Source organism: Ambystoma mexicanum, chromosome 12 (assembly GCF_040938575.1).
Source record: "Ambystoma mexicanum isolate Mex_15411 chromosome 12, UKY_AmexF1_1, whole genome shotgun sequence".
Lineage (NCBI taxonomy): Eukaryota > Metazoa > Chordata > Amphibia > Caudata > Ambystomatidae > Ambystoma > Ambystoma mexicanum.
Window position 1 is genome coordinate 99002147 of NC_090936.1, and position 15157 is coordinate 99017303.

Consider the following 15157-nt stretch of genomic DNA (forward strand, 5'->3'; position numbering starts at 1 on the left):
TTATTTTTGTACATAGTTCTTTATTGCATGGAGATTTTTTTACATTTGACTTTGGACAAAATTTTTTTCTATTTGGATTTCAAGTTTCATTTTTTCATACGGACATGCAGCTTACTTTTTTCTCATTCACATTGTAGGTAATTTTCTTTCTTTAACATTCTTATTTTTTTTCAATACAATTTTGTTTGCATACTTCACTGTGTGGTATCATCTCATTGGTTTCATGCATGTCATGTTGTGTGTTTTCCCATTCAATTGCAACCATTGTGTGTGACGGACATGGCTTCATTAGCTTCATGAACATTGGGGGTGTAACATGTGATTTCCATTTCCATGTGGGTGAATGGGTTACTTGGTAGGGCTTTTTGGCTGTGGAGGCTGACCATTACGCACATGATTGTGGATTGTGAGGACCTGGTGGGGGCTGCCCATGGTGGCAGGGCGGTGGGGGGTGGTGGGAGACATGATTGGGGGCCTGGTGGAGGATGCCCCTGGTGGCTGGGGGGTGGGGGTGGTGGGAGACATGAGTGGGGGCCTGGTGGAGGGTGCCCATGCACTGCTGGGGGGTGGTGGTGCAGGGGGACATGGGTGGGGGCCTGGTAGAGGCTGCCCCTGGTGGCTGGGGGGGTGGGGGTGGTGGGAGACATGGGTGGGGGCCTGGTGGAGGGTGCCCCTGGTGGCTGGGGGGTGGGGGTGATGGGAGACATGAGTGGGGGTCTGGTGGAGGGTGCCCCTGGTGGCTGGGGGGTGGGGGTGGTGGGAGACATGAGTGGGGGTCTGGTGGAGGGTGCCCCTGGTGGCTGGGGGGTGGGTGTGGTGGGAGACATGAGTGGGGGCCTGGTAGAGGCTGCCCCTGGTGGCTGGGGGGTGGGGGTGGTGGGAGACATGGGTGGGGGCCTGGTGGAGGGTGCCCCTGGTGGCTGGGGGTGGTGGGAGACATTAGTGGGGGCCTGGTGGAGGATGCCCCTGGTGGCTGGGGGTGGGGGTGGTGGGAGACATGAGTGGGGGTCTGGTGGAGGGTGCCCCTGGTGGCTGGGGGGTGGGGGTGGTGGGAGACATGAGTGGGGGTCTGGTGGAGGGTGCCCCTGGTGGCTGGGGGGTGGGGGTGGTGGGAGACATGAGTGGGGGCCTGGTGGAGGGTGCCCCTGGTGGCTGGGGGGTGGGGGTGGTGGGAGACATGAGTGGGGGCCTGGTGGAGGGTGCCCCTGGTGGCTGGGGGGTGGGGGTGGTGGGAGACATGAGTGGGGGCCTGGTGGAGGCTGCCCCTGCACTGCTGGGGGGTGGGGGTGGTGGGAGACATGCATTGTTGATCATTAGTGCAAGGTGACATGTGGGTTGGCTGGGGGGCATGCCCATGGTGGATGGGCTGCCTGCGGGACATGAGCAGGGGTGCAGGGTAGTCCCCCGTGGTGTGGGCTGCCTGCAGGGGCCGTGGAGGTTGTGGAGCATACACCTGGGAGGACCCACACGGCCAATTCACGTGTAGTACTCCCCAGAACCCCTGAAATACACATACCCTGCAGAAATCGCGTGTGGAACTTCCCGCGCACCCCTGGAATACACATACCCTGCTGAAATCGCGTGTGGAACTTCCCGCGCACCCCTGAAATACACATCCCTTGCTCGCACTGGGCCAATCGCGTGTGGAACTTCCCGCGCACCCCTGGAATACACGTACCCTGCTTGCACGGGGCCAATCACGTGAGAGACTTCACGCGAACCCCTGAAATACACGTAGCCCGCTCCCCCGGCCCGATCGAGTGAGAAAGTTCACGCGAACCCCTGTAATACACGTAGCCCGCTCCCCCAGGCCTGATCGCGTGAGAAAGTTCACGCGAACCCCTGTAATACACGTAGCCCGCTCCCCCAGGCCCGATCGCGTGAGAAACTTCACGCGAACCCCTGAAATACACGTAGCCCGCTCCCCCAGGCCCGATCGCGTGAGAAACTTCACGCGAACCCCTGAAATACACGTAGCCCGCTCCCCCAGGCCCGATCGCGTGAGAAAGTTCACGCGAACCCCTGTAATACACGTAGCCCGCTCCCCCAGGCCCGATCGCGTGTGGAACTTCCCGCGCACCCCTGAAATACACGTTCCCCGCTTGGCGTTTGCTGTTTGCCAGCCCGGTGAACTGGTCCAGGGTTAGCGCAGCCCTTTGCGATGATTTAGCGATTTTGATGGCTTTTCCTTGCGCGAGGGCGTTCTTGGGGGCGTAACTGGCGCTGCTGCAGGGTCGCTGCGATTCTCTGCGCCACGGCTGGTTTGGGAGCCTAAAATCCATGAATACGCTGTGCGCGGAAATCGGTTTTAGCGCACGTGCCTGGCGCAGTCAATCGCACGCGGACACTCTGCGCCAGCCGCTTGCGACACTTTTCTGCGAAATTCTATGAATTACCCTGACAGTCGTGTGTCGCAAGCTCTTAAAAAAACTGCTCGGTTGGCTCTACAGATATTTAAAAGATTCACCTGCGTGGTACTGTGACATTTGATTAGAACCCATCACCCACCTTCTTCGGACCAAGTTTCCGTGATGTGCGCTTTCAGATGTGTGGGCAATAGTCCAGAAAGCCCACCTTTCTGTCCCCTGGCATCAGAGCAGCAGACCCATACCTGCCTAACCTCCGGGTTTTCCCCAGAGACTCTGGGTTTTTAGCCTCTTCTCTGGGTCTCCAGGGAAGACCCTGGAATCTCTGGGTTTTTGTGGGCGGTACCAAAAAAGGTGTTGAAAGCAGTATTACCGTGTTTATTTTGCTTAAGCTTTCATTCTTTTTGTCCAGTTTGCCTTATGTTTAGTCGCCCTAAATTGAAGGGCGACTAAAACATAAGGCAAACTGGCCAAAAAGATGGAAAGCTTAAGCAAAATAAACGCGGTAATACTGCTTTCAATCCGGTGTCATTGATGACACCGGATTGAAAGCAGTATTCTGCGTTTCTTATTTTTTCAGCTTCCATTCTTTTTGGCCAGTTTGCAAGGGTTCAAGTTGAGGGTACACGGAGGTGGACTGAGTACACCCACTTTTTTCAGAGGATGGACTCCGTCACCCCTAGCTAAAGTGAGAAACATTGAAGGTCCTCTTTGAATTCATGCCGACCTCAGGGACTGAACCACAGCCATCAGGTCTGCATGGTGGACACCTCACCACTACACTGATGAAAAATAACAAACAGCTAAGATGAAATGTCCAATTTCAGTACTTTGACGTTTTCAAAAACACTATTTAAAGAAAATATCCTCTCTTTGTTATGTGTGTGTATTGATTTTATGGAAGGCGTATGCCATTCATCCTATGCAATTTGGGTGGTTATGAATAGCCAATTTAATAACATTTATTGCATTCCACAGTAAAGTACATACCGCTCATTTTGACATGTGGGCGGGGCGTGTGCAAAGAGGCGGAGTCGTGTGTGGCCTGGACGGGGCATACAATTTAGGGTTTTTGATTTTCAAAAGTAGGCAGGTATGAGCAGACCTGACCCATCCATTGCTTTCGCAAGCGCATATTTTACTCCCCATTGGGTTGCTTTTCTTGAGGAAAAGCAATGTGGGTGTCGAACCTTTACAATTGTGCCAAGATTGTCGGTCTCTTGATAGGGGATCTTAAGCCATTAACGTGCCTTGAGTCCACGTTAATCATGTATAGATAACAAGTGTTAATATCACCAGCAGGGCAGCCTACAGATCGTAAACCTAACAGCGATGAGTACCAGCATCCTACAATGCACCCATGAAGCTAACTAAAAAGAAAGAACCTGCTTGTTTTGCCCAGGCTGAGCAGTGCAATAATACTGCTTTGTGATTGGTCAGTCCAGGGGTGTTGCTAGGTCTGGAAAAGATCTGGGGCTATGCTAATGTCGAGACTGTTGAGACTCGGGGCTAGGTAGCCTTTTGGTTGTAGCTCCTGAGATTCTATCCAGGGCTGCGACCAAAACACATGGGGCTATAGCCGCCTATGCCGCCCCCCCCCCGCCCCCTCCCCGCCCTCCTAGCAACGCCTCTGGTTCAGTCTTTAAAACTTAAGATGAAAGCTCCAATCTCTCTAAAGGAGCTGTTGGCACGTGGCTAGTTCATTCCAAACCATGCGCTGTTTTTCGGCAAATTGCTCTTTTTTGCACTACGCTGCTGCCACGTGTGTGGCAATTGATAAAAGCTTGCACTGTGTTGGGAGTTCCTGGTGGGTAAAGTAGGATTGCTTTCAGAATGAAAAGCAAAGAAAGGCGGGAGTGTTCATACTGGCTTGCCTTGTTTGTTCCTTATCTGTTTCAACGTTGGCTGTGTGGAGCCTTTCCTGGATTTGCGCGCTCTTTCCTTTCATCCGTCGCGCGTTTTTAAGCGTTGTTGCTTTTGTCTGTTCGACTTCCTGTTTGGACGTGGATTTGCATACGAGCGCGGCGTCCACATGCAGCGCGTGGAAACAAAATGTTAATTGTCCACGTGTAGTGAGTAAAAATAGAATTTGTAACCGTCTACCCGTGGTGAGTAGAAGTAGACCCTTAACCGCCGAGTGCTGGAAGACAGGTTTTTCCGCTTGTTAGTTAATGGCTTCTGTTTTGGAACAGAGGAGGCGCAGTAAGTAGTTTTAATCGTGAGTATTGCGGCCACATTTTTCTCCTCCTCGCTGGGAATACTTGCAGATACATTTTTGTGTTAGTTGTTGGTGTGATGTTGGCTTTCTGTTGGTCCATCCTATGGTCAATGTACATACATGTAATCAGACAATTTCCTGTAAATGAAGAAGGCAGGGAGCAAAATGCAACTTGCTGCTGGACGACTTGCATTTGGCAGCTTTCCTGAAAAAGAATGTACGATTTATTTCGTTGCTTTTATAGCACTTTAATTGGCGGTTTTATGTGTCTCCTTTTTTTTTCCTTCTCAATTCTTGATTGGCTAGAGTGCAATTGTTTTTAAACAAATATTTTTGTTATACTGTGCTACTAAACAGCAGGTTCATAATGCTGTAAATAGAATATTATTACAGAAGAGCAGTTAGTGCTCAATGGGCCTCATTATAAGTATGCCGGTTCGGTAACAACGCTGCTGGTAAGCTACTGGCACCGTGGTTACCGGACCGTCATACTCTGAGTTCTGCGAGCGGGTGCCTTACAGCGGAGCGGCACCCGCTCGCAGACCTGGACGGATGCACCGGCACCGCACAGTACCGGTGCATCCATCCTCCTCATTCCCATTGAGTCCAATGGGACTCGAATGGGAAGCAATTTTTCCCGGTGCCTGGCAGTGGGGAATTACCAGGACCGCCGGGTTTTAATGCCCCGGTAAGTCCCCATTGCCGGGCGGTGGGAAAAATTACTCCCCATTCGAGTCCCATTGGACTCAATGGAAATGGGGAGGATGGATGCACCGGCACTGTGTGGTGCCGGTGCATCCGTCAAGGTCACTGTCAAGGTCACCGTGAAGGTCTGCAAGCGGGTGCCGTTCCGCCCACCAGGTCTCGGAGTATGCCGGTTTTTACCGCCACGGTGAACGCCGGGGTCATAATGAGGCCCGATGGATCCACCTTGAAAGGCCACTTAGCCCAGTTTGGATTTGAAACTTTTCAAAGGAAGCTGCTCTGTTTCGATGGGTAAAGTGTAACTTTTGCATAACCTTGTAACGTTAATGCTACTTATTGTAACTTTTGCGTAACCTTGTAATTTTTTGTGCCATGAACAGCGCCTAGATGCCCCCGGGTTAAGCGCGCTATACAAATGTCAAAATAAATAAATACCTATATGTACTTGTGCATAATTGGTTTTAAACAGGATGTTATTGTAACGTCTGATATTGTTGGGCAACGTTTTGTTAATGCTGCCTGTTCTGTTCTTCCAAAAGGTAATCTGCTGAGAACTCATTCCAAAATTTGCTTCCATCTTCGTTTAATCAGAAGGCAATATGAGGTTTAAAACAAAGTTCAATTCTAAATACCGAAGATGCTTAGTAGTCATCTGGTGGTGACACATGTGGGGTGTAAGACTGTGAAGATATACATGCATGTTGGGACCAAAGAAGTAGATGTCAACAGTACATCTATAATCAACTACTGGAGGGTCGTTCTGAGTTTCATCTTGTTGTCTATGGTTTTCTAAGAACATTAAGATGGAATATTTACCCTCAGTCGTTATTCACTCGTGTTTCATTTTTTGTTGTATATGGACTTATTCAAGAACTGTTACAGCATCTGAGTACATTGGGCTGGCTGACTGTGGACAAATGAAGAGGAAAGTCCTTTCCTCAAATACAACTTCTTTCCTAATATGGAATGTGGAAGGTGGCCGGCCTGGGTAAATCAGGTGGGCTCTGGGCTGCTGTTTACTTTGTGTTGCTCTTTTTCCGAAGTATCAGGGTATAAGGAGGGAATTGGCACCGAACCTGCTACATGGAGCAGAAGTTGAGACATGGAGCCGTTGTAGTGTAGGCCAGTCAGCGTGTGGCATTTCTACAGAGAGTTGACTTGCTTGCTCTAAACGCTTTTGTGTCCACTCACCATGATTTGGTAAAACTATATGTTTGGGACTCTGTGGAAAAAAATTGAAAACACTGCATAAAGTTTAAAATGCCCTGCCTCGATGTTTCTGCACTGGCTGTCTCTTGTTGAGTGGATCACTTTTAAATATGTGCTTAGTGTACAAAGCTATATCTCCCAATAGGCCGAAAGTTCTTTCCTACACAATACAGTGATACTCTACTACGTGACTTGGATCTTTCCTTTCCCCGTCACTAGTTCAGCCTTAATATAGGGGAATATAAAGAATAGGCGGGAAACTATTTATTGTGTGTTGCTTCGCATACTCCTACATCCTGTCCCCTTTCCTCAATACTTGTGGGATATTCCGTCCTTGCGGTGGCGCTTGCACTGCGGAAGTGCCTGGAAGTGCTGTTAGCTGTGGAGAACGCTGCTCGCACTAACGTGGAACTCTGACATCCCGCTTTGCATTTGGACCGCCTCTTTTGGTATGCAATTCCCAGCGCATGGACTATTGATATACTTATGGACACTAGAATAGTACGAGCACTCTAGGGAGTCTATCACTGTTTAATACCCTATATTTCTTGTCATTTTTTATTGTAGATCTTAATTACTTGTGGCCCCGCCCCCAAACACAACCAGCCTTCATAACCAGGCGTGCGCACGCACCAGCGCTCAAGCACTGCGAAAGTGCATGGAAGAGCTGTTTGCTGTAAGGGGTGAGGGCTACTCATAACGTCTTGTTTGCTATGTTTATTTGGTACAGCAGCAACACTTTTGCGGACCGCTTTGCAAGTTTGGGTGTATTCTTTTTGCATACGCTGTACGCTGACTCTACTGCTAGCATTTGTCTGCATGATACTCCGCCTCCCGTTTCTACCAGCTGAGAGGACATTGAATCTATGCGGAAGTAGCAGAATTGAATTTCAAGGTGAAGCGCGCTGACCTGTGTGTGTGAGCGTGCTGTGACCAGCACAAACAGTGTACGTGCTTGTTGCGTTCGGCAAACTCGAGTGCCTAATTTTTTGTACTATTCAATGTCTCATTTGTGATGTGTGAAGTGTGCGATACTGTCACCCTGCATTCGCGAAGGGGGACAAAATAGTGCTTAGAAAATAAAGACTACTTTAGAATTTCTCAATAGTAGCAATAGTACTAAACACACTCAGGGACACGGTAGCAGTATAAACTCACTATCGGTACAGGCTGCTGGATCACGTCTTCACATCATGGTTGGCGGTCTAGAAGTGGTCGCGTCTGTAACGAAACTTCTGCGACCTGTTCTGTGAAAACTGACGTTGCCCCACAAGCTGAGGACGTTGGTAAGGACGATCCTACACTAGCAGTACCTACAGTCTTCAACAAAGAAGTGAGTTCCATTTATGGAAAGAGTAGCGATGAAAGATTTGATTTGCCAGGAAATTGCATTTGCCCATATTTGTGCGCAAAGCCACACTCCAATCAATGTCACACGTGAGGTGAAGTCTTGTGCATTCCAAGAGTTCCATGATATGGATTTTTACATTCACCAAAGTTTTCACAACCAGCAGGGTAACATGGTCAATACCTTCCTATTGCCAAATCCGTAGGATTGCTTTAACAATTCAGTGTCCTATGTCACAATGTTGGCCCCCGCTGTCATGGCCGAATTAGGCAAAAGGATACGGTTATCACTTGGACCCTCCACACCTGTAGTGTCGACATCAAGTAGGATTGAAGAGGTTCACTCACATAATAATCGCCATATTGATGCCAGTCTAATGGAAAATCCACACCCTTTTGAAATGCATAGTATAATGATCCCGGTCCTACCCATAGCCAGTTCCCCAAACCCTAATTTATCCAATCTCTTCTATGATGGGATAGGTCAAAATCATCGTGAGTGGCCTCATCCTACTAAAACAGAGCAAACTCTTCACAGAACCCACAAACATTTTCCTAATGCCTCTATGGCAAACATAAACCTATCCCATGATTCAAACAATCCTGATAACTACTCATTAAATGATATGATCCAGTGGCATCAAGCAAACACAACTATCTACCTTTTTTTCCAGTTATACATGACATCCGAAGAAAAGGTGCCCCAGCCAAATGAATGGGGACAAAATGGTGTGCCATGAAAGTTGGGGGGGACAAACACTCCTGTCCCCCCCCTAAAATGACACCTATGCTCATTAGAATCTAATAACAAGCGACCGACTTCTCCTTTAACAACAGGGGTGACATCTAATGCCGACCAACCAACTGTGAATCCGGTAGATAACAAGACACACAACATGACAGCTGTGAATGAAAGTAAAGTCTTGGTCCTTATTAATATCCAGAGTATTGCAAACATTGCAGTGCCAATTGAGATTTCAGTAAGCGAATTTACCTCTGAAACCACCTATTTTATTGGTTGGATTACTGACTCTAAAATCAATGGTAGGCGCAGAATCAATCGGCCTTACATTCTCCATGTCTTTAATCACATCCCTTTGCTCAGGATATTGAATTCTGAAGATATTGACTGGGTCACGTTGAGTCTCATCAATAATAACCGAATTATATGCCAATTTCATTTGGGTATTATCATAAAAATGATATGGGAACATCGATCTGATTTAATTCAAATAGGCTTAGAGCCACACCTCTTTAAGGCCAAGGAGGAAGCTCAAATCTTCATCGAAACCCCTGACCCTGTTAGTGAGATGACTCAAGTTTCGACATCCTCCAATGACACCTCCAAAATCAATGATGATGTGCTTATGTCACAGTTTGCCTCTCTGTCCTTTTTCATAAAGGATTGGTCGTGGCTCGAACCTCTAATGAAATATCTTATACCAACTAAAAGTGCTAATACGCAACCGTAGCCACAAAATAATTAGCATTGCTTCATGGAACTCATGTGGTTTCAACAATCTCGTTTCTTGGATTAACTCGATGTTTACAAGTAGTGATACTTCTATAGTCATTCAAGAGACTCTGAAGCTACAAAAATGTTGTGTAAATGGTTATTCCACCTACTCCGTACCGGCCAATATTGGCAACTCTGGCAGACCCTTTGGCGGTTTAGCTATTCCTGTCAATAACAACTTGAAAGCCTCAACTAAGATGATGGTGGCTTCGGAAGATATTTTGGCAATTGAATTGATCACCAAAGGTGGAACCCAGCTAGGAGATCGCTGGAATCGATATTTGCACATCTAGACTCCAACCTCGAAGATGCGTTTTGTCACACTTCGGACTGCAAGATCTTAATTGGGGGCAATTTCAATTCCAATTGTCTTTATAATTCAAATCAGCCATTATGCACTTCCACTCATAAATGTGACTCTCAGTCCACATCACAAGGCAAAAGATGGAACTCATTTCTAGCACAATAGGATATCCACATTTCAGAGATAGACAAAAGAGAAAACAGTTTTACGCGGCAAAGTGGTTCCTAAAAGTCCTATATTGATTACTTCGGGGAGTCTTTAACTTTGCTCAGCTTGCTTGACCCAGTGACCACCTCAAGTCCTGGCTTAGGTGATCACTTGATCATTAACCTCAACATCAATATGGTGTGTCACATATATGACACTCTACCTGAGCTACAACATCTAGAGATCGAACATCTGAATCTCTCTGTTGACTGGAATTCCAAATTGTGTCACAAGCTGACCAACATGGTCAGGCAAGAAGTTATACTGGGTACAAATGAGCTAAACCGTGGATTTACTATTCAACAAGTGGAAGAATGGAACAACTTTACAATCAATTGCTTGTTTGATAAGCTGGTGAAAAATCACATTAATAAGAACAAGCGTCACACCCACACATTCAACATGGAAGTCACAAAATTAAAACAACAGAAAAACACAGTTGAGGGATCTGAAATCGTCTAATGTGTCTTCTGACCTTTACTCAAACACAAAGAAGCAGATCTGCTATTCTTACAAAAATAAGATTCAATCTATCAAACAGATATTGTACATTGCAGACAATCAAAAAGATCATCCACAACTTATGTTTAAATAATAAGAGATTGGTGTGGGCAACTATGAGAAATGCTATTTCAACGTCTTCAGGGAAAAACATCAATTTTTGCAGAGTTGTATATCTCCTACATGACAGAAAAATTTAAGATGCCGATTGCGTACACCAAAGTGTTGTTTCAGAACTACAATAGAGTAATACCAGGCCCTTGTCCATGGTCTTTGGAAGAGGTTAAGTGGGCCATATCAAAAATAAAATACTCTAAAACTGCAGGACCCAATGGTATTACTGCTTGTGCTCTTAAAGGAATAGTGCGCTCAGAAATATTATTGTCCCGAGGGTTCGGGCATGTGTTTTGAAGCATACGTTGATCGATCGTACAAACATTTCCTATGCGCCTTACCCTAGTTTTCCTCTTTTGTACACGTGCGAAATCAGGCAGCAGGGCGCAGCCATCTTGCTATGATCTTATCCGTTGCCGCATCGCCCAAGCAGGAATGCCCTGCGGCACTAATTCATATGCTTGCCGCTGAGGCTGACATCACCATTCTCCACCTATCTCCAGGATGTTACTGGGCAGCATAGCCAAATGCACCCAGTCATCACCTACGTGACGTGACGCAGAACCCGGAAATCAACACACATCGTCTCACAACCCAGTGCGTCACAATTCGGAATATAAAACTATACTTTAACAGGAAATAGCAAGACTGTACAATTTGTAAAGTACTTTTATTTCACAATAAACGCTCCGAGAACATCCGCCGATTGCCATATTCAATCAAATGGGTAATTTGTTTCTTCGGTTTCGATCCACAAATGTTTATCGTGAGTCACGCGGTGTTCCTTATGGTAAAAGAGGTGCTTTGGCTGCACCGTGAATCGCAAGGCTTGTGCATCAGCTTGGCGCTAGGCCACCGTAAACGATGTTAGGTTGCTCCTAATTGCTGGTACCGTGTAAGGGCATATCGGGCCGTGGCGATCGTCCCAAAAAAAGAGTCATTGATATCCAGCTATTGATGTGTATCTGCAGTTGCCGGTTGAAAACCCTGTCATTTGGTATCTGGAATCGAGGACAATTGCAGAATGGCAGGATGTATCGGTTTTGAAAACATAACAGAATTGTGTCTCAGTTGCGTATCTTTATTACAGTTTATCATTTTACATATTAATTCGGTCCGTGTTAAAACTAAAGATGAACACAGACGTGAAACAATGGGAAAACATAGAAAACAACGTGGACAGTAGTCTGCAATTTGCTTCGGAGGATAGTGCTATGGAGTATGTTCAGCCTGAAATGGGATGCGGATGCTGACGCTACAAATCGAGGAATACATAGATGGCATTTTAATTAAATATTAGTGTTGAACCTTGGGAAACCGATTGGTGGTCTACATGCTTCTCGATGCTGGACTACCCATGTGCCCGGTAGAAAGACCAGTACACACAAAGGTTGTACTTACGTTTCATTGTAATATGCTACTCAGAACAAACGAGTACAATGTAACCCAGCAATAAAGGTCGGCTAATGATAAGTTGACTCGTATAAGTCTATAAAATCGGCGAAAGTCAAACTTACATTATATTCGGCATTTCCATTCCCTTGGCGTAACACAGACCGTAACGCAGACTCCGTTCAGATCAACGATTTTTCATAAACTGAAATTACATTTTCCTTTACCAAATGTTTTATCAGTGGACCTTCTCATACACCCCTCCCTTAATTCAATTAATTTCTGAATGGTTCCTTTCTCTCAAGGTCAAAAAACAATTGAACCTTATACTGTGTGCGATGCGTGTGCTTCCTCAGCTCGCAAGCCAAAATTCAAAGCTGGTGACCTTCACTCAGAATAAAGATACATTCTTAGTTTGCAACATCTTGTGGCGGCGCATGCATTAGAAAGGGACTTTTGAGGCATAGGCACAGGAGGAAAAATGTGAGGGTGTCAGTGCTCGCTGTTCGCGGCACTGCTGAGGGGTAGGGAAATCTTTGCAATGACATAATGCGGCCTTGTCCAAATTTGGAGTCGAGGGTTCACAAAATGGAATCCAAGTGTGCCTAGCAACAGCCCCACCTCTGCTTATGTCAGGGCCTTCTTCCCCATGGCAGCAGAAGGGCAAAGGACGCGCCCCCCACGAGTGCAATAGCAGGATGTCACTTTTGCGTATAATGTTTGTGGGCTGGGGGCTCAACCGACCCACTCCTTCCTTACATTAGCAACAACGCCCAACACATGGCCCCATGAATATATTGGTCAGAGTGCTTCTATTTCTCACCAACAACCCACTTTGATGCGCTGTTTTGCTCACAATCAATAGTTCTTGCGTGCCGCGTATCTTATCTAGCCTAGGCCTCATCCCTTTTGTGTGACGAGTAGTTATTCAGCTATTTGGGCAACTGTTTGGTAAGGCAACTGCAGAACCCCAAAGTTGCTTTCATACTGTTATGCACCTGGCCCTCCCACGATCAGTGAAGGTCCCACAGTAGCTCGACGAAACTGGGAAGTGTGAAAGCACAGCGTAACATTGTATGGCATGCGTAAAAATTGTACTTGTTGAAAAAGAAACTTGACAAAGAGGATAGATTTCAAAATACAGATTGGATGCTTTATTTGGACACTTCATAAAAACATTCTTGATAAGAAAAAGATGATAATCATTTGAACCGGGAAGTGAACTGTTCCACAAGCTCTGCTTTAGGTGGACCGGGCAAGTTGGCAATGTTTAGTGGCAATGTATGTGTCCTCGGAAAAAAATAGTGTGCGATTCCGTGAGTATGTATCTCCAAGACAGTCATAATAAGATTTTTCACAAAATCGAATTCCATTTCCTCATATATTGGCTTGACCACCCATTCTTGCTTCTTTTCGTAAAGGCCATTGTGTAGCGAAGCATCCCAAAGTTTCCCTCAGTCCTCAATTGTTCACGGCCTACATTCTCGTTATGCGCTAATACCGCTAGTAATGTCCTATATTTCATCCTGTCTGTGCCGAAATGCAATCTCTTTGGCCTGTCCTTTAGGCACATATTGTGGAACACCTCCAAATCTCCCGTGTGACAGAATTCTGTTAGTCCCATCAGATCTCTTGATAGAGTTTTATCAAGCACAATCTTCTCAAGGGCTTTGTGTGGAGGTGAAGATGGAATCAACCACTTCTTCCGTTCCTGCTCCAGCACTTCTTCCGTTCCTGCTCCAGCGACAAAGGGCCAAGTGCACATTGGTGGAAATGTTGGTTTTCTGTCCAAGAGTGAACGTTGGAACAGTGGTGCATTAATGACCACAATTTTTCTAGTAGAATTTCCACAGACCCATCACAAGTTTTGGAGCTCCACCAAAGATGGTTGCTGAAAGACTGGGACCAATGTAAAATATTTTCAGAACCTTTTTTTCTCCCCTGCAGCTGAGATTTTTTAATTGATGGATTTGGCAACCTGCCATACATCGAATTGATGGCAAATATTTGGAAACTGCTCTCTCATTGTCTTGGCTATTGAAACGTGTCTGTGCGTGGCTATGAGGTCGATTTGCATTCCCCTCAATTGGAGATCTTCCAGTGATTTTATAAAACCAAGTTTCTCCATGGCCACTGAGAATTTACATTCGGACACCTGCACGGCCACCAAACTCACAAATTATTTTCTTTCCATGTCCTGAAAGTGGTATGTGCAATACTTTGCTGAAAATCCGGGGCTGTCACACTGTCCATTGCCAGCTAGCCTGAACTGTTTTTCAGAGAATGTATTTTGTATTTATTTTGTGTATTTATTGTTTTTGTAAAGTGCATCCGGGCCCATAAAAGTGAAAGAAGTGGTTACATACAAGCAATTATATACAGTTATGTAGTTACAAATTTACAAATAATCACAAAGATGCAGTAGACATAGAACATAAAATATATACAGTGGTACAGTTGTGTATTTTCCAGCGGGGGCCTACCTATGCTACTAGGATATGTATCAGGGCATTATGTGTGAGCCGTGGCTAAATCCTGATCAGAGAGCCAATTTTTGACTTTGTGCTTGGAGGAATAGAAGGAAGGCACAGCTCTCAATGCGGTAGGAAGGGTGTTCCATAACTTGACTGCCAAGACTGGGAAGCTGGCCCCGCCTGCTTTTTGCAGTTTAAATCTGGGTATGCGCAGCGAGTGGATTTGGGTGGATCTCAAAGGTCGTGTGGAGGTGTGAGCCATGAAGCGGTTTGATAGGTATTCAGGTGCGCAGTTAGCTTGGCACTTATGAGTCAAGTTGTTTTCAGTGCTCTTCTTTGGTCAATTGGTAGCCAGTGTAAGTTGCGTCTAGTGTCAGATATGTGTGATTTCCTAGGGATGTTAAGGGCATCCCTAATGGCGTTGTTTTGCATTACCTGGAGTTTATTGATGTTTCTGTGGCTAGTTCCAAGGTAAAGAGTGTTACAATAGTCAATCTTGGACATTATAAGGTTTCTAGCGAGGGTAATGCAGTTAGCGGTGGAAAGGAAGGGTCTACAGGCTGTTATAAGTTTGCAAGTATAAGCAGCTGCTGATGCCACAGCATTAGTTTGTCTATTGAGGGATAAGGTGGAATCAAGATAGATGCCCATGGTTTTGGTATCATTGGCCACCTTAATGGTGTTCCCATCAATACTGAATGCTTTGAATACTGGGTCTAGTTTGTTCAGTGTAAAGCGAGAGCCTGGGATAAGTAACTCAGTTTTTTTCGTAGTTTAATCAAAGCCCAAGGTGGACCATCCAAG